Source organism: Triticum dicoccoides, chromosome 5B, assembly GCF_002162155.2.
Source record: "Triticum dicoccoides isolate Atlit2015 ecotype Zavitan chromosome 5B, WEW_v2.0, whole genome shotgun sequence".
In the NCBI taxonomy this organism is placed as follows: domain Eukaryota; kingdom Viridiplantae; phylum Streptophyta; class Magnoliopsida; order Poales; family Poaceae; genus Triticum; species Triticum dicoccoides.
This window is the reverse complement of record NC_041389.1, coordinates 235,997,878-236,019,296: the sequence shown is the minus strand read 5'-3', so window position 1 is coordinate 236,019,296 and position 21,419 is coordinate 235,997,878. Positions and strand designations below refer to the sequence as shown.

Sequence of the window (21,419 nt, the reverse complement as noted above, 5' to 3'; positions counted from 1 at the left end):
ATGTATAATTATGCTATTTTAGAAAGAGTAGTGTTTCTATCAGCTTTGTTTCTGTGTGTTTGAAAAAAAGAGTACTTATGTGCCATATTTCAAAGCAGTCGTATGGCAGCCAGTTTGACCCATCACTTATTCATCCCTTCTTCCTCGAGAGCTTCGTTCAGTCAGAGACAAAACTGCTAAGTAGTACTTCTATCATCTCAATAATTGAAGAACAATAACATTTCTCTATATCTCGTACAATAATAACATCATTTATAGTACATTTGTCAAGCAACCAATTAGCAGAAGAACAATAACATTTCTCTCTATCTTGAATTCCACATATGGGATAATTAATATATTGCCTTGTATGGATGGCTTCACTCAAAACAATACATATGCTTTCTGTTTATTTGCCTGACAAATGACCATCAGATGAATCAATCAAATAGGAGGAATTGGGGAGCATTTCAAACCAAAACAAAGAATTAATCCTAACTACTAAAGTGCAGCAGCTTTAAAGCCTCTGAATTATTTTGCTCTTACTCCACCAGGAAAGTGCAGGCCTTCAAGAACCAAAAGATTTAAGAGTGGAACTAAAAGAACAGCAGTCCAAATCCTCGTAAGCCATGTTGTTTATATCCTTAAACCCAACAAATGATTGTGGAATAATAACCTTGATCCTATTCAACTCCTCAGCTAAATTCCGTCTTCTTCCCTTTATCCTCAGATCTGCACACGTCAAGTACACTTCGAATTGAACAATACCATGCATTGATTTCAGTTTAAGCTGTCCATATAAGTAAAGCAGCAGGTCAGTCACAAGAACCGAATAAAGAGATACTATCCAACTAATATATAAACGATGAATCATGAAGAGATAGTACAATTTCTCCTCGCACACACAAAATAAAAAGTCCTAAAATAACTTGGCTACAGATTATGAAGCATGTAGGCCCTTAGATTCACACAATTTTAACATCATGCACATGTTAAATGGTATACTCATCACTGTACAGAGTATGTTGAGATTAGAAATAAAAATAGCAGAGCAAGGCATTAGATTGCAGACATTAACAATGGAAACATCATAACAAATACAACATTTGTAGGGTGGAGGAGGAGCTCACCTAGAGCTTAGGCCCTCTGCCCGCCATATAGGCAGAGGAGATGCGTCTTGACAGCACTCTGAATAAAATGTATGGCTACGAGCAAAGGAAAGGTCTACAGAGTGAGGACAAGCAGAGAGCACGAGCAAGGGATCAGACCTGCAGTAAATTCCTGCACAAAAGACAGACTTTCGACTCAGTTTCTATGCTCCATGTACTACCCTGCAAACCAGAATGAAAATCACCATATACATTTTCATTGCAGCAACATGTAACCCGTTAATAAACAGAGACCACTTTCTGTACATCCACATATACCCACTAAAACACAAAGAGAACTGTTGTGCTTGTTCCGTTACTGTTTGCGTGTGTCCACATACACTTATTAGAATAAACGGAGAATACTAAGAGGCAGCAAGAGTATAGTATCGCTCGTGAAGAACTAACCAATGTTCAGAAAGAGGTGACTACAGAATTGATAGGGCAATAGTAGCTACACCTGGGACTCCGCCCCAACACCTCTCCTCATGAATGACCTTAACCTATCGATATCATTAAAATTGATTTTAAAAGTACATGGGAGTAAGGCCAGAAAATATCACTTAGTTCAAAACCGCACGTTGTGTTAGGTCCTCAGAATTATCTTGGACAATTAGATCTTAACTTGCAGCTACAATCAGTGTGAATGTAAGCACAGTGCAGTGAATGTAGTAGATATATTCAGACGACACTATTAGTAGCATAGAAATTAGTGAACTGGTTAATTCTTAGTATAAATGAAAATGATTGAGCCTCTCAAACCTTGTTCGTATCATTATTGGGGCATGCTTACATTTACTTATCCACAGTACTATCCACAGTACTAAACAAGCAGTACCTGCGTAGAAAAGGCAAGTTACCTTGGAGAATTAACATTTGATTGATTTTTTCTTCCAAAGGTATACCTACACGTATCATACAAAGGCTTTAGGCTACACAAATCTTGCATAGAAGATGGGTAGGAGAGAGAGAGATCATGAGCGGAGGGGAAATAAGGATTGGGGAAGCTCACCCTGATATGCACCTGTCAGGCTCAGTTCTCAAGTTCCCCTGTTCCTGCATGTCAGTTGCATTGACAGCCGTCCATCTCAAATCCTACGGTCTCAGGGCCAAGCTAACGGTTCGCTTAAGTGGGTTTCTCTCCTCCGTCGATCAACCATCCAACGGCTTAGAAGACGCGGGAGAAGCTGTTCACCGTCCGACAAGCCATGTGCTTGCACTTTTCTGCTTTTCTGCTTTACAGCTACTGTAATGGCTATATAAGCCAGCTTTCCCTTCCATTCGAGGCATGTAATAGAATTATTGGGTGTAAACCCTAGCCGCCGGTGGCGTGCTACTACCTTCCCTTCCTCTTGCAATGAAAACCCTAGCTAAATTCGCCCAAATTCTTGTCTGAAACCTACTAGTTCGTGCTTAAATTCAGTACAGAGGGACTCTGGTCCTGACAATTGGTATCAGAGCCAGTCCTTCCTCGGCGGCATGGTTGATTGGGGGTAGAAGAGGTTGGTTCCGGCTGTAAAATCCCTCATCTCACCCCGATCTAGCGGCAGTGGCATCTGGTGGCGGCCAGAGTGGCAGAGTTCGGGTACAAGCAGAAGAACAGTCTGGTTGCCCGGGAACACTTTTCAGGTAGTGAAATCCCAGCTCCTGTGATCTGCTCGTGTACCATCGGAGGTGGGCGCTGGCGGCGGCGTAGGCGGCGGTGACTAGTCCTCCCACCCTCCCAACCCTCTATGGTGTTGATTGCCGACGATTTCAAGATGACGGGCCCGATGGATTCAGGGTCAACGGCCGAATTGTAGCTGGATTCCCTTGAGTTGGACATCAAAACGTTCCAGCGGGAGCGAGAAGAGGATCGCAAGGAGTTCCGGCAGTTTCAGGCATCTGTAAACAGAAATTTTGCAACGATGCAAAAGAACTTTGAGAAAATTCAGGACAATTTCAGGCGTCTGTTGTTAGAACCCGAGCCAGCACAGGAGGATCAGGTTGAAGAAGGCCAAGGCAGTGTGCAGGTTAAGGACAACCATGTTAACTCACCTCAGGTAGCTCCGGGTAGGCCCAAGCAGCTCCAAGCTCCTACACCACCATCGGTGGCAATGCCTGACAAAGTTGCCCCTTTTCCAATTGGGACAGCTGTTCTGCGTGATCAGGCTGGTAAGGAACTGAATATGGATGGGACTCCTAAGGTTCCCTACAGGAACCCACACTATGGTCAGAGTAAGGACAAGGAACAGTTTCAGGCAGTGCAGAGAAATGTAATTCAGTTGGAGGAAATACAGGAAGATGGAGTTGAGAATTATTACAGAAAAAGGAATGTTCTGACTGTTAAGCCTGCTAAGTTGAACATATCAGAATTTGAAGGACAAGATCCTGAGTCATGGATTCAGAATTTGGAACAGTATTTTGCTGCTGCAAGAACTCCCATTGAACATAGAACAGAACTGGCAATTTCTTATCTTAAAGGACCTGCTATTCAGTGGTGGAGGGGTACTGGATATGCACCCGCCAATGTGCCATGGCATAAATTCTGTTCTTACCTATCTGATAGGTTCTCTGTGGAATCAGCTTGTGATGTGGTAAGTAACTTTCATGCTGCACATCAAGCAACAACAATGGCTGCTTATGTGGAACAATTTGAGCAATTGGTCAATGGAATGAGGAGAGAAAACCCTGCTATACCTGATGACTATTATGTCTCCAGCTTTGTCTCAGGCCTCAACCCTTACATCAGAAGTTTAGTGGAATGTTTTAAACCAAAAGATCTGCAAACTGCAGTGTGGTATGCCAGAAGAATGGAGAAATCTCAGCCTTCCTCTCAGTCAGTGCAAAATAAGCAGTATGTTCCTCAACCAAAAAGATAAGTCATTTTTGAACAGCCCAAACAACTGCTTCCAACTGCACCACAAAACAGGAATGTGGTTATTCAGCAGGCCAAACAGAACCAGGTGTGTTATAAATGTAGAGAGCCTTGGGTGCCTGGTCATAGGCAAGTGTGTAAAATGAACCAGAAAGCTCAAATCCAAGCTCTACAAGCTCAAGAAGATGGAACTCCTGAAACTATATTTGTGGCAGAATATGATGATCAGGAGCTAGACAATACAGAGCAGCTAACTGAGAAAACAGTACTGAAAGTATCAATGCATGCTGCCATGGGCATTGGAGCAACTAAAAATACTTTCATACTGACAGTTAAATTGGGAAATACTCTGGCAATTGCACTGGTGGACAGTGGCAGTACTACTACTTTTATATCTCCTCAGGTGGCTACTAAGTCGGATGTTGTTCCCAGTCCTACACCAAAAACTAAAGTAGTAGTTGCTAGTGTAGGGATCCTCTGGAGTGAATTCCAAGCAAAGAACTGTCACTATGCAATACAAGGCCATGCATTTATTGACAGCTTCAGAGTACTAAAGTTAAAAGGCTATGACATCATCTTAGGAGTAGATTGGTTGAGGAAATATAGCCCCATACAAATGGATTTCATTAAGATGGAAATGAAGATATCTGCTCCTGAAGGGCAGTTTATCACTTTTGTGGATGAAACTGTACCTCTTACTACTGTTACTGAAGTAACTGACCACACTGAGAAATTAGTGGAACAAGCTGTGTGTGGATTCTTCTTGTTTACTACTTCTGGTCCTCAAATGGTAGCAGCTGCTCAAGAGATTCCTGCTGCATTCAAACCACTGTTGGATCAGTATGAGAAACTATTTCAGGAACCTACTGAACTTCCACCAAGTAGGCCCTGTGATCGTAGAATTCCTTTGGTAGAGGGAGCAAAAGTGGTTAACCAAAGGCCATATAGAATTCCTCAGCATCAAAAAGAAATCCTGGAGAAGATTATCTTGGAACTCCTGAAGAATGGTATTATCAGGCCCATCACTAGTCCATTCTCCTCCCCTGTGCTGTTAGTTAAGAAAAAAGATGGGTTATGGAGGCTCTATACTGACTATAGAAAGTTAAATGCAATTACAATCAAAAACAAATATCCCATTCCAGTTATAGAAGATCTGTTGGACCAACTCAAAGGAGCAAAAGTATTTTCAAAAATTGATCTGAGAAATGGCTATCACCAGATCAGAATGGCTGAGGAGGATATTCCAAAAACTACATTTGTAACTCATATGGGATTATTTGAGTATTTAGTAATGTCATTTGGACTTACTAATGGACCTCCTTCATTCCAGGCTTTAATGAATCTCTTATTTGGTCTTCTCAAGTTTGTAGTGCTATTCTTTGATGATATTCTAGTGTTCAGTTTTTCCATGGAAGAACATTTGGAGCATCTCAAGCAAGTATTTGATATATTGCAAGCAAATAAGTTATATGCCAAGTTAGAAAAATGTTCTTTTGGTTAGAAGGAGATTGAGTATTTGGGCCATGTCATTAACTCTGAAGGAGTTTCTACTGACCCTACAAAGATTGAGGCTATCAAGTCATGGCCTGCTCCAACTACTGTCACTGAATTGAGGAGTTTTCTGGGTTTAAGTGGATATTACAGAAGGTTTATCCAGGGATATGGGATAATCTGCAGGCCTCTCTTTGACTGCTTTAAGAAGGATTCTTTTGCTTGGGCAAAGGAGCAACAACAAGCATTTGAAGCACTGAAACAGAAACTCACTCATGCACCTGTCCTGGCCCTGCCAGATTTCAAAAAGCCATTTATATTGGAAGCTGATGCTTGTGGATATGGCTTGGGGGTTGTACTAATGCAAGAGGGCAGGCCACTTGCTTATTTCAGTAAGAGTATTGGCCCTAAAGCTGCTGCACCAAGTACTTATGATAAAGAAGCTATGGCTATTATTGAAGTTGTGAAGAAATGGAAACATTATTTCTCTGCTACTTCTCTAATAATCAGAACAGATCAGGAGAGCTTGAAGTACATCCAAGAGCAGAAAGTTACTGAGGGTATCCAACACAAGCTGCTATTAAAGTTACTTGGGTATAATTTTACTATAGAGTACAAGAAGGGCAAGGAGAACAGGGCTGCTGATGCACTATCTAGAGTAAAACATGCAGTTTCTGCAATATTTACTATTGTTGCCTTGCCTACTTGGGTTAAGGAAGTAGTGAGCAGTTATCAGCAGGATGGCAAAATCAAGGAACTAATTGCTGAGTGTTCTGTGGATCAAAGCACTGGTAATGCTTATTCCTTTAAGAATGGTATATTGAGGTTTCACAATAAGGTGGTAGTGGGAAAAAGCACTAACCTGAGGTAGGAAATACTAGCTACATTTCACAACTCTGAGCTGGGTGGACACTCTGGTGAAAGAGCTACTTATCAGAGAATAAAACTAGTATTTCATTAGCAAGGAATGAAGCAAGATGTGATCACATTTGTGAAAAATTGCCCTGTCTGCCAGTTGAACAAATCTGAACATACACCTTACCCTGGGCTGTTAGAGCCACTCCCTGTTCCTGATTTTGCATGGGCTCATATTAGTATGGATTTTGTAGAGGGTTTGCCCATTTCAGAGAACAAAAACTTGATTCTAGTGGTGGTTGACAGGTTCACTAAATACTCTCATTTCATTGCTATGAAGCATCCCATCACAGTCCAGTCTGTAGCAAGAGCCTTCTCTGAAAATGTGTTTAAACTTCATGGCATGCCACTAGTTATTGTGACTGACAGAGATAGAATCTTCACTAGCAATCTCTGGCAAAAGCTGTTCAAGTCACCGAACATTAAATTGCACCTGAGCACTAGTTATCATCCACAAACAGATGGGCAAACAGAGAGAGTGAATCAGTGCTTGGAGAATTATTTAAGATGTATGTGCTTCCAACAACCAAGGAAATGGCATGGATGGCTGGCTTTAGCTGAGTGGTGGTATAGCACCTCTTTCCATACATCTCTGAAAATGACACCTTTCCAAGCTCTTTATGGTTTTCCTCCTCCTATGGTGGCTGAATCAGCTCTGCCTGACACTATTTGTGTGGACAATGAGGATCTGTTGCAGAACAGAGAGCTAGCAGTGGAAGTGATCAAGCAAAATCTCTTGAAAGCACAAGCAAGAATGAAATTCTTTGCTGACAGGAACAGAAAAGAAAGAGAGTTGATGGTGGGAGAAATGGTGTATCTTAAGCTGCAACCTCACAGACATACTTCTCTCAGTCTGCACAGGCACATTAAGCTACACTCCAAGTTTTATGGGCCATTCAAAATTCTGAGTAAAATTGGAAATCATGCATACAAGTTGCTCTTGCCTGAAGATTGCCAGTTGCATGACACATTCCATGCCAGTCAGCTTAAAAAGCATATTGGACCCAAGGTTGTGCCCTCTTCCAAACTTCCCCTGGTTGGTCCTGATGGGATAATCAGAATTGAACCTGAAACTATTCTGGAGAGGAAGCTAATTCCAAGGAAGCAAGGCAATATAAGCATTCCAGTAGTCAGATGGTTGGTGAAATGGGCAAATCTGCCACCAGAGGAAGCAACTTGGGAGGATTCAGCCTTTATCCAGAAAGCTTTTCCTGCATTCAGAGCTTGAGGACAAGCTCCAGCTTAATCCGGGGGTATTGTCAGGCTCAGTTCTTAAGTTCCCCTGTTCCTGCGTGTCAGTTGCATTGACAGCCGTCCATCTCAAATCCTACGGTCTCAGGGCCAAGCTAATGGTTCACTTAAGTGGGTTTCTCTCCTCCGTCGATCAACCATCCAACGGCTTAGAAGACGTGGGAGAAGCTGTTCACCGTCCGACAAGCCATGTGCTTGCACTTTTCTGCTTTTCTGCTTTACAGCTACTGTAATGGCTATATAAGCCAGCTTTCCCTTCCATTCGAGGCATGTAATAGAATTATTGAGTGTAAACCCTAGCCGCCGGTGGCGTGCTACTACCTTCCCTTCCTCTTGCAATGAAAACCCTAGCTAAATTCGCCCAAATTCTTGTCTGAAACCTACTAGTTCGTGCTTAAATTCAGTACAGAGGGACTCTGGTCCTGACAGCGCCCCTTCCTAAACTCTGCCGGAGGTCGCCCATCCCCACCGCTGCTGCTCACCTCATCCGGCTGGGTGGAAGAGGAAGCAGCTGCCCGAGCCCTCCTTCCTTGGATCCACATCGCAGCACCCCTCCCCTTCTCCTCAATCCGTCTGAGAGAGTGTGGAACTCGCGTAGGCCTCGCACACGTCTCCCGCACGCCTCGCGCTTTGAAGACCTGGCCGTGCATGCGGGAGGCCCCTGTCCGAGGACAAGGGCGAGAGGCGCCAGCGGGAAGGAGGAAGGGAGAGAAGGGATGCGGCGACCGACGGCTATCAAGACAAGCAAGAAGGAGGGAGGGGATGCGGCGCCTATGGTGTCGAGCGAGGGAGAAAGGAGAGGTGTGGCGGCAAGGGTTGGTGCGGGTGTGTGCTTTGGTGCAGCAACCCCGCGACAAGGATTGGGAGCGGAGCACGCGCGGGGATTGGGCAAAAGTCTTTTCCACGCCAGATCAATCAACCCAGCTAATAAACATGCGGCGCGAGCCCACCAGTCACTGGACTGCTAAAACTGACCGCGAGGTGAAATTAGATTTGACAACAGGTAAAGATCGCACACACAAAAATAAAAATAAAAAAAATCCTAAAATAACTTAGCTACAGATTATGAAGCAAGCAGGCCCTTAGATTCACACAATTTTAACATCATGCACATGTTAAATGGTATACTCATCACTGTACAGAGTACATAAATCACATCAACTACCAATTTAAACGAAAATAGCCAAAAAAAAACTCAGTAGGAAAACTAACACAATGCAGACCATGATTTACTTGGTATTAGTACAAATCATACAGATTCAGTCTTTGCTCAATGAAAACTGAGGAAGAACTCTATAAGGAAGAACTCTATAACTATCCTAATCTGCAATGATCATTGCATGATATCAATATTCCTCTTTTACAGAATTAAATTTTGACAACCATGTAAGCTCTAAACAATGTTCTTGATTAAAAGGACAAAAGGATAAACAAATGGAATAAGTCTCACTGGGTAATTTGGAACTGGTCATAGATTATGCTAGTATGACCTCTTTTAATAGTCTTTTGTATTTGCTTTATTTATAAAGCAGGGCGAAAGCCTTTTTCGGTAATAGTCTTTTGTAATCTCATGCTGTACTGATGATTTTTTTTATAAACACCGAAACATCACTCCGCATTGAAATCTCTAAACACCAGTTCATCTAACTAATCAAGCAAGTAGCAGTCCTGCACTGAAACGCCTAAACACCAATTCAGCTATCCATATTGTACACATCTTTGCTACTACAAAATCTAAAAAAAAGAAACTGGACTCTCAGAACATCATCTTGGAACCTTGAACCAAGCAAGGAAAGAAGCAAAGCACTTTGTTTTTATAGATTCTATAAAAAACACTTAAGGATGGTGTAGCTAAGCGGAACAACAAAGATAAATATTTTAAAATGATTGAACAAGCTTTCGGTGTCCAACTCCTGTTACCCAAGTGAAGTAGATTTTTACCGTCCAGGTTGGTCGTTAAGTTAATAATAAATCGAGTATAGCTATATGATAACATTATCACCTCTTATTTCAATTGGTGTGTGTACCTCAGGTCAGATGCATGCCTTTGATTCCTCTGATAGTTTTTTGTCCCGTTGATTAGAATTAGTCGCAGGCATAGTTAATAACTGAACTGTAGTGGCAGCGAGTTTGCTTGAATGGCCTGGCCTAGTGGCTAGGCTGACTGGTGGTGTAAGTTTAGGAATGAATTCACTTCTTTAACAAAATAGGAAAGGTGTGGTTTATAGCATGAGGAATCAATGCAAGAAATTAAACTGCTTTCCAAGGAACCACTATTTAGGACAAAAATAACTGCAGCTAAGAATTATTATCTGTACATAGGTCCCAAAAAATATGAATCTGGTAACAGAAATACCTTGCAATATCTGTAGTGCATACTTCAAATAACAAATTTCTTCCTTAGTCATGCAAGAATGCACAAAGCTCTTTCGCTTGCAGATGAGCAACCTTACTAACGGTCCTACAAATCAAAAGAAAATATTGATTTAAGGAGGAGAAAAAAAACAGCAAAAACACTTAGATATTGACATAGGCATAGCTTGTGATGATTACGAAATGAGATACAAATGGGAGCAGCCAACTATTTGTTCTTACACTGAGCAGACCGCCTCAACACATCATCAAGACTACCTTACACCAAGTTAACATGGAGATAAATGCTTATTGACGGAAAGTGAAATGTCCTACAAGGAATAGAAACAACAGGCTGATTATGTAAGAAAAGGCCAACATGTCTGTTTAAAAATAGACCAGAGAGTAGACAAATCGTCCATATGCACTCACCATGCCGTTAGGAATGCAGAAACGATCTTGCAGACACTCCACAACATCAAAGGCCCAACAGGCACCACAATGACCCTTCCATTGTTAACCAATGCGTACTAACCTGAGCATTTGATAAACAAAGCTAGTTCTACACAAATATTACACTGCAGTATAGATCAAACTGATGAAAGTTAACATGCCTAAGTAAAAAACAGTACGTATGTACCTTGATCTTGTTCTGAAGCGCATTTCTTGTGGGGGTTTTCTATTCTCCTCGGCAAAAACCATTGTAATCTCTCGACCGCAAATAACTTGATGATTCATTTCTTGGTTAGCATATGCAACACCCTTAGGGTGGTGGAATTTCACAAACCCAAAACCACGTAATTCCCTGGAAATATATATCAATTTGACCAATGATCAAGAAACTACTTGTTATTCAACAACAACAAAAAACACTTCCTGGAAAATATATACCAGTTTTACGAATGCAATAAACTACTTGTTATTCAATAACAAAAAATCAACAGCTAAAATAAATTTTATAGCAATAGTTACTCTGAACCTAGCTTGGGAGCAGGCCACCGCCGTTGGCCACCGCTGTGCCTCTTGGCGGCTGGATCCACCCCTGTTGTGGTTGTCGGCATCGATGGAAAGCAGTGTGGCTTGGAGCGGCATGCCACCGTCGACCATAAAAAGTACTACAGCTTCTGCTAACAGTATCATGCTATCCAGTAACATATATGCATACATCCTAAATAGTAAATATAAATAATACTTCATATCATATATCACATTTGGGTACAATCATATTCGCTTGACAGACATACAACTATTTCATTGGTCTTTCCCCGAATTTTTACCTATTCATCTGTGCTTATGTTTAAAGATCGACTATCCATCTGCTGTAACATCAAGGAAATTGCACATGTATCTTTCTCTCTACTCTTTTCACAAAATTGGTTGCTTCAAACATAAAAATTGTTTGCAATACAAATATAATGATTATATTTTTTCCAAATAATGAACTCACATGTCAGCATACATATCTTGGCACTCATTATTTATCCAAGAATTTGGTGGCATGGATCCACTCTGGCAACAAACACATGCATGGTAGGAGAAAAATGCGAAGAGAAAAAACACGGGGCAACACAGACCTTGCCTCCTCCCTGGCCCGGCTCCCTGTCGCGAGCCTCCTTCCCCTCCTGCGCAGCTTCACCCCATCGCAACTGGAGCGTTGCCCCGTGCTCCAACCACCGGATGGCCAGTGAAGCTAGTTGTGCTGAGGGAGAGAGACCATTAATGAAGGTTTGAAGAGGAAAAACTAAGAGAATAGATATGGGGAGAGGGATCTCACCATCTCCAGCTTCCTCGGCCTCGAGCACCTCCATCCGGTCTCCTTTTTTGACCTTCCCCATCTCGGCCTCTAGCTCGAGCTCCGACCCACCAACGCCAGATTCGACCTAGAAGCAGCAACGATGGTGGAGGGGAGTAGAAGGCAGCGGCGGTGACGACCGAGGATGAGGGAGGGGCTGTGGGGAACGAAGCGTGCGCAGCACCCCAACAGCGGTATGGCGCCACGGACGACGGCTTCCTCCCGACGGCATGGTTGTAGGACAGAAAGGAGGAAGGCAGAACGGTGGCGGCGGCGGCTAACGAGGAAGGAGGAGGAGGGAGGAGTGCGGGATGTGAGGCTAGGGTTTGTCCGGTGGGGGCTGGGGCTGGGGAGACGGGGGATTGGGTGCGGAACATGCGATGCGGATTGGGCAAAAATGCCCTACACGCGAAAGCACGCAACCCAGCCAACCAGCGCGCCGCACGAGCCCACCCGTCATTGGACAATGAAAACGACCGTGAGGTGAAAATTGGTTTTAACCGCTGCGAAGATCCAATGGCTCACACGTGCCAGAAAACAGATCCAACGGCCAACGAAGATGCAAATCGAAGGAGCCTCCTGGAGGTGAGTTGGCTAGCCTCTTTTTTGTTTCAAATTTGCATGAAAAGGGAAGGTGTGGAGCCTTCATCCTAAAGCAACAAGTATAATCATGTATCAAGCATAGTTGACGAGCATACCAACGTAATATGTGAATTTGATCCCATAATAGTTTCCCTTTTGTGTCAAGCGATAATCCCTAAAGTATTCACGTTGATCCAACGTGTCCCCCATAACATAATTGAATGGGGTTTTCTCAGGATTATCAAAGTAGTACATAATATCTTGAACATAATGAGCATAGAGGGTTTTAGGAGGTTCCCCATCTCCATGAATAGCAAGTACACCTAATTTTTTTGTATTTCATGTTCCATATCCATAACTAAAGATAGAGAACAACTTAGAACAACAAATAAAAATTACTTAGTGATAAAGCAAACAAGCACACACAAGAATATTCACCCCACGCTATGACTCCCCGGCAATGGCGCCAGAAAAGGTCTTGATAAGCCACAAGTATACGGGATCAATTGTAGCCTCTTTCGATAAGTAAGAGTGTCGAACCCAACGAGGAGCTAAAGGTAGAACAAATATTCCCTCAAGTTCTATCGACCACGATACAACTCTACGCACGCTTAGTGTTCGCTTTACCTAGAACAAGTATGAAACTAGAAGGACTTTGTAGGTGTTGTTGGATAGGTTTGCAAGATAATAAAGAGCACATAAATAAAAGCTAGGGGCAGTTTAGATAAAAAAGCAATAAAATAAATATAGCGAGTGTGGAAAAGTGGTGGTAGGAGTTGTGAAATTGTCCCTAAGCAATTGACTACGTTACTAGACCGGTAATCACTATTGCAATTCTATTTGAGGGAGAGGCATAAGCTAACATACTTTATCTTCTTGGATCATATGCACTTATGATTGGAACTCTAGCAAGCATCCGCAACTACTAAAGATCATTAAGGTAAAATCCAACCATAGCATTAACATATCAAGTCCCCTTTATCCCATACGCAAATAACCTACTTACTCGGGTCTATGCTTCTGTCACTCACGCCACCCACCATAAGCAAATCATGAACATATTGCAAAATCGTACAGCGGGAATCCCTCACGCTTGTGCGACACGAAGAGCACCATAGGACAGCACCAATAATAAAACATGCAACTCAAACCAATCATAGCAATTCATCAATCACTGGTAGACAACGGAAATCTACTCAGACATCATAGGATGGCAACACATTATTGGATAATAATATGAAGCATAAAGCACCATGTTTAAGTAGAGGGTACAACGGGTTGCGGGAGAGTGGACCGCTAAATATAGATGGGGGAAGGTGATGGAGATGTTGGTGAAGATGATGGACGTGTTGGTGAAGTTCGCGGTGATGATGATGGCCCCCGGCAGCGCTCCGGCACCACAGAAAGCAAGGGGGAGAGAGCCCCCCCCCCCTTCTTCTTCTTCTTCCTTGACCTTCTCCCTAGATGGGAGAAGGGTTTCCCCTCTGGTCCTTGGCTCCCATGGCGTGGGAGGGGCGAGAGCTCCTCCGAGATTGGATATATCTCTCTGTTTCTCTCTGTTTCTGTGTTCTCAGATTTTGCCCTTTCACCATTTCTTTTATATCCGGAGATCCGTAACTCCGATTGGAAACCTTCGCCCAGATCTTTTTCCAAAAATTAAGTTTCTTGGGGCCAAAGAAGGGCATCAACCGCCTTACGGGGTGCCCAGGAGGGTGGGGGGCGCCCACCTAGAGTGGGCATGGACCCCTGTCTCGTGGGCACCTCGGGCACTGTCTCGCCTTGATTATACTTCCCAAAAATCACAAATATTCCAAAATATTTCTCCGTCTGTTTTTATCCCGTTTGGACTCCGTTTGATATGGGGTTTCTGCGAAACATAAAACATGCAACAGATAGGAACTGACACTGGGCACTGGATCAATATGTTAGTCCCAAAAATAATATAAAACGTTGCCAAAAGTATATGAAAGTTGAATAATATTGGCATGGAGCAATCAAACATTATAGATATGATGGAGACGTATCATCAGTCGGTGGAACGTGTCTCACGTAAGCGTACGTGTAAAGTCGGTCCGGGCCGCTTCATCCCACATTGCTGCCGAATCAAGGTAGGACTAGTAACGGCAAGCAAATTGACCTAATCATCGCCCACAACTACTTGTGTTCTACTCGTGCATAGAATCTACGCATATACCTAGCTCTAATACCACTATTGGGGAACGTAGTAATAATTCAAAAAAATTCCTACATGTCACCAAGATCAATCTAGGAGATGCTTGCAACGAGCAAGAGAAGGAAGTGCATCTTCATACCCTTGAAGATCGCTAAGCGGAAGCGTTACAAGAACGCGGTTGATGGAGTCATATACTCGCAGCGATTCAAATAGCGGAAGATCCAATCCAAGCGCCAAACGGATGGCACCTCCACGTTCAACACACGTACAGCCCGGGGATGTCTCTGTCGGTGTCAAAACCGGCAGATCTCGGGTAGGGGGTCCCGATCTGTGCGTCAAGGTTGATGGTAACAGGAAGCAAGGGACACAGATGTTTACCCAGGTTCGGGCCCTCTCGATGGAGGTAAAACCCTACTTCCTGCTTGATTAATATTGATGATATGGGTAGTACAAGAGTAGATCTACCACGAGATCGTAGAGGCTAAACCCTAAGAGCTAGCCTATGATGGTATGAATGTAATTGTGATCGGCCTTCTAAGGACCAACCTCTCTGGTTTATATAGATACCGGAGAGGGCTAGGGTTTACATGGAGTCGGTTACAAGGAAGGAAATATAATATCCGGATCGCCAAGCTTGCCTCCCACGCAAAGGAGAGTCCCATCCGGACACGGGCCGAAGTCCTGAGTCTTGTTCCTTCACACTTCAATAGTCCGGACATTGTACACAGTCCGGCTGTCCGGATACCCCCTAATCCAGGACACCCTCAGTAGCCCCTGGACCAGGCTTCAATGACGATGAGTCCGGCACGCAGTATTGTCTTCGGCATTGCAAGGCGGGTTCCCCCTCCGAATTCTCCAAAGTGGTTATCGAGCACTTAGACCGTGTCCGGATATGCGAGATGATCTTCATATGCCACCATAGAGAGAATGATATTTTACAAATGCAATCCTGCTGACAACTTTTTCTGATGACGTGACACGTTATTACGGTCGGATCATTATTCGATCCATTTTCCCACAACCAGCTACAACGCATATTGCGAGGCGGTTTCTTTGACACGTCTTGTCAGAGCAGAGATCGTGTCCCCTTATCACGGGATTCTCATCAATACGGGTATGGGTAATCTCACCACGCCATTAATCGTGGCACTTGGGAAACAAGCGATTCTCAACGGGCAAGTGGAGAGGCGCATCGCTCTCGGCTCCTCTATAAAGGGACATGATTTCCCCATTTTCACCCATGCCTTCTTCCTCCTTTGACCACTCTTGCCCCCCTCGAGCTCCAGCGCCCAAGCTCAAATCTTCTCCGCATAGCTAAACATGTCCAGAGCCGGAGGCAAGTGGGTGGCTTCCACCGTCAAGGAGAAGCATATCGCAAATCTTCGGGCGACCGGATACTTGGCCGCGGACATAGCGCACCGTCTACCAGATGCCGGGCAGGTCATTCCGACCCCAGGACCCCATGAAAGGGTCGTATTCGTCGCCCACTTCGTCCGCGGGTTGGGATTTCCACTCCATCCCTTCGTCCGCGGGCTCATGTTTTACTACGGGCTAGATTTCCATGATCTAGCCCCAAACTTCGTCCTCAACATCTCGGCGTTCATCGTCGTATGCGAGGCCTTCCTCCGCATCCGGCCTCACTTTGGCCTATGGCTGCAAACCTTCTGCGTGAAGCCTAAGGTTGTAAGCGGTCAACAAGCGGAGTGCGGAGGGGCCATGGTGGGCAGAATGCCCAACGTCACATGGCTTAACGGCTCCTTTGCGGAGACCGTAAAAGTATGGCAATCGGGGTGGTTCTACATCACCGAGCCATGCGGCGCCAACTGGGAAGCGGTCCCCGAGTTCCGATCCGGAGCCCCCATGCGGCTCACCTCCTGGGAGAAGAAGGGTCTGTCCTGGGACGATTCCACGGAGCTGGCTGGACTCCAGAAATGCATCAAAAGCATGAAGGACAAGAACATCAAGCTTGTCAACGTGATCCAGGTCATGCTCGTTCGCCGGATCCTGCCCTGCCAGAGGCGGGCGGTCAATCTGTGGGAGTTCGTCCCAACCGAACACCGAACGCTCCAGAAGCTGTACGACATGAGGCACAAAGGAGCATGGAAGGTGTTGTTCAAGGCCTCCGAAGTAACTCCTCCAACATCCGAAGACCACAGGCTTCACGCCGCGCGGGCTCCTAGGCTGGTGAGTTCTCGGACTGACTCCGGACCCAGTTCTCCCCAATATATTCATGGGAGTGCCTTAAGTTAGTTGTGTATATTTGCTTCAGACTATGTGGAGACAGCGGAGCAGGTCTGCTATCCGGCTCCGTTGCCAGAAGGCCCAGCGGATGCTCTCCTGACGGAGATGCTCATCCCGGCACCATACAAGGTGCCGGAGAAGAAGGCCGAGAAGAAGGCCCCGGGGATCCGAAAGGGTCTCCGGCGTAAGGTTGTGCCAGAAGCCTCGTCCGAAGACGATGAGGCGGACTCCTCCCACGAAGGGGAGGAGGAAGAAGAAGAAGACGCCCCATCCGAAGAGGATGAGGGGCCCGGCGAAGCAGACCGGGGGGCCGGAAAAGGTCCTCAGCGCAGGGCCGTCATTCCCCTGTCGTCCGATGACGACGAGACGGATTCCTCCCGCGGAGGCAGGGGGAATCAGGAAGAGATCCTACCTCCCCCCACTGGGGGGCGAGAAGAAGAGAAAAGCCGCCCCAGGAGGGGAGGCCGGGGCGTCCAAGAAGGGGAAGGGGCCCCTTTCGGACTACTCCGCCATGGCCGCTCTCAGCGAGGAGGGGTGGCTGCCCAGGGGGAAGCCCCTAGCGCGATCGTAAGTGTCCGCATTCTATCATGACTTCACTTCACAGTTTTTGTATTTATAATGCCGAACATATGTGTAGTCCGGCCAGGGATCACCCTGAGGTATTCTCCTCCGGGTCCCTGAGCAATTCGGAGATGAATTCGCTTCCGACGGCCACTACTCCTCCACCCGCAGACGACACAGAGGTGTTGTCCCAAAGGCTCCCAGAGCGGGGGGAGGTGACTCTGGAGACACCCCGAGGCAGGGTCCCAGACGTTGGACATGCGGGGTTCAAGATCCCCGCTGATCGTGTCGACGAGAGCCACGGCCAGCCGGGCTCTCAGCCACACACAATTCCGGAACCTTCGATGGTTCCGAACTCAGGCAGGCGACCCCTCGTTAGGGAGGGCGAGCCGTCTGTATCGAGGACTTCCGTCGCGCTTGAGGCGCCGGACTGTCTACTGGAAGCGCTTCGCGGCGCTTCCGTAGATGAAGAGCAACATACTCTCATGAGTACGGTGATTCGAAAGGTTTTGTGTGCCAAAAGCGGACTAACCGAAGCTTGCACCAGCCTCCTGACAGGCTTTGAGGTAAGTAATAAATATGTGCAAAATTACCACCCGATAGGTAGTAGCCCCTGATACTCTGTTTGGTGTTCGGAAGGAAAAGCCAAATGGAGGGTCAATGATAATCTGCAGGAGTTTAATGATAAGTATTGTTGTGAATAAGCAGGATGTGCTGCTTGCTGCTGCTGCCCGTACTGCCGAGGTTGCCGAACTGAAACGGGACCTGGAGCAGGCGCAGGGAGAGCTCGACCTCAAGAAGAGGCAGCTCGAACAGAACAAGGGTAAGTGATTCCCTCTCTTATGCATGTGAGGATACTAAGAATTGACGAGTCTAACGCCTAAGTGTCGTGACTGTGTAACAGGGTCCACCACCGAAGTGGCGTCCCTGAAGAAGGCACTATCCGAGGCCGAAGAAAAGGCAACCTCGGAGTGTAAGGAGCGCGAAAAGCAAAGTGCCAGGGTAGGTGAGGTACAACAAGAGCTCCGGGACCTCGGCAAGAAATGCGAGTCCGTGGAGCATGATCTGAAGGCGAAAGAGGCCGAGCTTGCGAAGGCCCTTGTGAATTTGAGGGACGCCAAGGCCGAAGCCGAGAAAGCACAGCAGGAGATCCAGGAGGCCAAGAAGATAGCAGCGGGTAAGAAGTTCTTTATGCAAAGCAAACATGTGGAGGAGGCGTTTCTCTTACTTACTCGAATTCGGAGCTCTCTAGGGGCGTTCGCAGATCTTCCATGCAGCGTATCAGATGCTGCAGAGTTCTACCGTGCCCAGGAGGGGAACTCAATGGAGAAGTTGTTCTGGTCCCAGTATGTTGGGGCCGAACACCGATGCCTCTGAGTGACCAACTGAAGCAGTTGGTCGAACTCCACAGGGCGGCCGAATTGGCTATGAAAGGTTTCATAGTCCGGATGTGGCCTAGTGAGCTCATGCCCAGTAGCTACTTCAGCCTGATCAAGCGGATGGTGGATGCCTGCCCGCGGCTTGAGGTGATCAAGCGATCCGTGTGCATCGAGAGTGCCCGCCGGGCCTTTGCCCGCGTCAAGGTGCATTGGGGCAAGCTGGATGCGGAGAAGCTGGTCAAGGGCGGGCCACCGGAGGGCAAGGCGCATCGCCATCCCGAGCTGTACTATGATGGCGTTATGAAGGGTGCTTGTCTCGTCGCTGATGAATGTACCAAGGACACCGTTTTTGAATGAATTCACTTCTGTCATGTTTGTATTTTTAAGGACGAAGTTACTTGCGCTATGTAGCACTTTTGTTATTTAAAATATTACCTTGTGTGCGGCTGTTTATAAAATTCTGAAAGTAGGCCAGTCGTTGGCTTCCTCCCCGCGTAACTAGTACTGGGGTGTTCGTGGAAAACCCGGACACTCTTTATCCAAATGTTTGGTCATTTAAGGAGGTGTCCGACGCAGCGAACAAGGCAATCGGACTATGCGTCTTGATAACTTTCACTTAGCCATAGAAGTCTACAATTTTAAATTTCGGCAAAGCCCCTAGAATCCGGAAGACCGAATCGGGGCGCTATACACGCCTAGATCGGACGAAGCCGATATATCGCCTAAAGCGGAAAATCTTTAAGGATTTTAAGACCTCTCGAACAGCGACCAGCTCTTGCCACATCATGCCGGTCAGTTTTCGGCTTTCTCTACTGAGGTGCTTGTCCGGAAGAACCGAGACACAATCGCAATAGTTCTCCCTACACTTCCTTAGCCGATATAACGGAACGTAAGGCACCAAAACAAGGGAGCCGGGCTATCCCAACTGTAGACCCAAGACATGATTCAGAGCTGATGCATATAATGCTATAAGTTCGGGGTGCCGCACTGTTTAAAGTGTTCGAACTTTATTTGCCATATTACGGGGCGCCATGAGAAGCCCCTGGCAAACTGGTCGTACCAAGGTGTACGGATGCAATACCAAATAAACATTTATAAGAGAAAAATACTCAAATAAGGATAATAAGCTGATGCTATATATAATCTCCCATTGACGAAAAATATGTTTAAGCGTATGTTTACAATGGATGCATTAAGCAGAGATAAAAATAGGACTATTTGACATGTCCTATCCAGGGGCAGGCTGTGTACAGATAGATGAAGTAGGTATAATGATCGTAAATAGATTCCACATGGGTATTTCCTTCTGCGCACAACGTCTGTTGCCTCCTTGGATGTCTCTCCCATATGAGTCCGGCAATTCGGGTCTTCTGAGGATGCTACACTAACGCGGTGTCCTGAAATGTAAGAGGGAAAGAGTATGAAGGTATTTGGCGGTTACCCGTACTATCGTCTGAGTCGTTGGTACGCCTCCACCTATGCCCATGGTATCTTGAGTGCGTAACTGTGTATGCATGGCACGGATGCTGCTTTGAAGGGGCTTGAGCGGAGGCCGGACTGCTAATCACGCTCTTGGCGTTTCTGCTGATCCTGTTGCGGGGTACTCCGGACTCGCTTGACTGTGCTCGAGGTTGTCGCCGGATTGGTTTGTCGGAGTAGGCCGCATTGTACTTCTGCCGCGAGGGCTGCCGTATGCTCTTCTGTTCGAAGGGAGCGGTCCATATTTCCGTTGACAGTGATGACCCCGCGCGGTCCTGGCATCTTGAGCTTGAGGTATGCATAATGTGGTACCGCATTGAATCTAGCAAATGCGGTTCGTCCGAGCAGTGCGTGGTAGCCACTGCGGAAAGGGACGATGTCGAAAATTAACTCTTCGCTTCAGAAGTTATCCGGGGATCCGAAGACCACTTCCAGTGTTATAGAGCCCGTACAGCGGGCCTCTACCCCAAGAATTACACCTTTAAAGGTAGTTTTGGTGGGCTTGATCCTTGAAGGGTCAATGCCCATCTTGCGCACTGTGTCCTGATAAAGCAGGTTCAGGCTGCTGCCGCCATCCATAAGGACTCGCGTGAGGTGGAATCCATCAATGATTCGGCGCCATCCGGATTATTTTCGTCTCCGGGGCCGGTATTGCTGTGGCGGGGCTTGGAGCGGCGTCGACGACGCCCATGCTTTGTTTTTCTTTCCGAGGGGTTATCCTTCGTTGCCTCATCGCCATTTGTTTCCTTCGGAGTGTCCACCATGTATATATCGTATGAGGAGGTGGCCGTCCACCGCCCGGTGAGCGGTGGCTCCTGTAATTCTCCTACATCGTCGTCCATACCGTCGATGTCTTTGGAGTCGAAGTCAAGCACGTCGGTTAGATCATCGATCGTGACAATGAAGTGGGTGGTGGGTGGGCAACGAATTCCGTCGTTGTCCGCTTCCCACTCGAGCCGGACATAGTTCGGCCCGGAGTCTCCTGACAAGGAGAGAGACTTCAATAAGTCCAGCATGTCGCCAAAGGGCGAGTGCTGAAAGACGTCCGCCGCGGTGAACTCCATCACGGGAGCCCAACCAGGATCGGCGGGCTCGGGGGCGCGCGGACTGGAACCTACATCCGGATATGAATCCGGGGGTCCGGAGTCACAGGCTCCCTTAGAGGTGAGACCTGTGTTTGGCTCCATCACCGATGAGGGTATGGCCTGCGGGGCGGGGT

At 46.3% G+C, this 21,419-nt stretch overlaps 1 long non-coding RNA gene across 24 annotated transcripts; it reads right to left on the bottom strand.

Moving 5' to 3' along the window:
* Positions 1–201: 201 nt before the first annotated feature.
* Positions 202–12,142, bottom strand: LOC119308192. 24 transcript variants are annotated; one of them, XR_005149923.1, is made up of 13 exons: positions 11,768–12,142; positions 10,973–11,692; positions 10,634–10,798; positions 10,426–10,555; positions 10,237–10,325; positions 9,998–10,102; positions 4,677–5,032; positions 3,807–4,022; positions 3,665–3,719; positions 2,140–3,318; positions 1,988–2,032; positions 1,110–1,260; positions 202–769 (listed from the first exon to the last, which is right to left on the bottom strand). It is a non-coding gene; the product is annotated as an uncharacterized LOC119308192 (long non-coding RNA). The 24 variants fall into 24 exon arrangements; XR_005149915.1 differs by adding an exon at positions 1,536–1,630 and having other exon boundaries at positions 1,966–2,032; positions 2,140–4,022; XR_005149906.1 differs by having other exon boundaries at positions 2,140–3,011; positions 3,165–4,022.
* Positions 12,143–21,419: the final 9,277 nt, after the last annotated feature.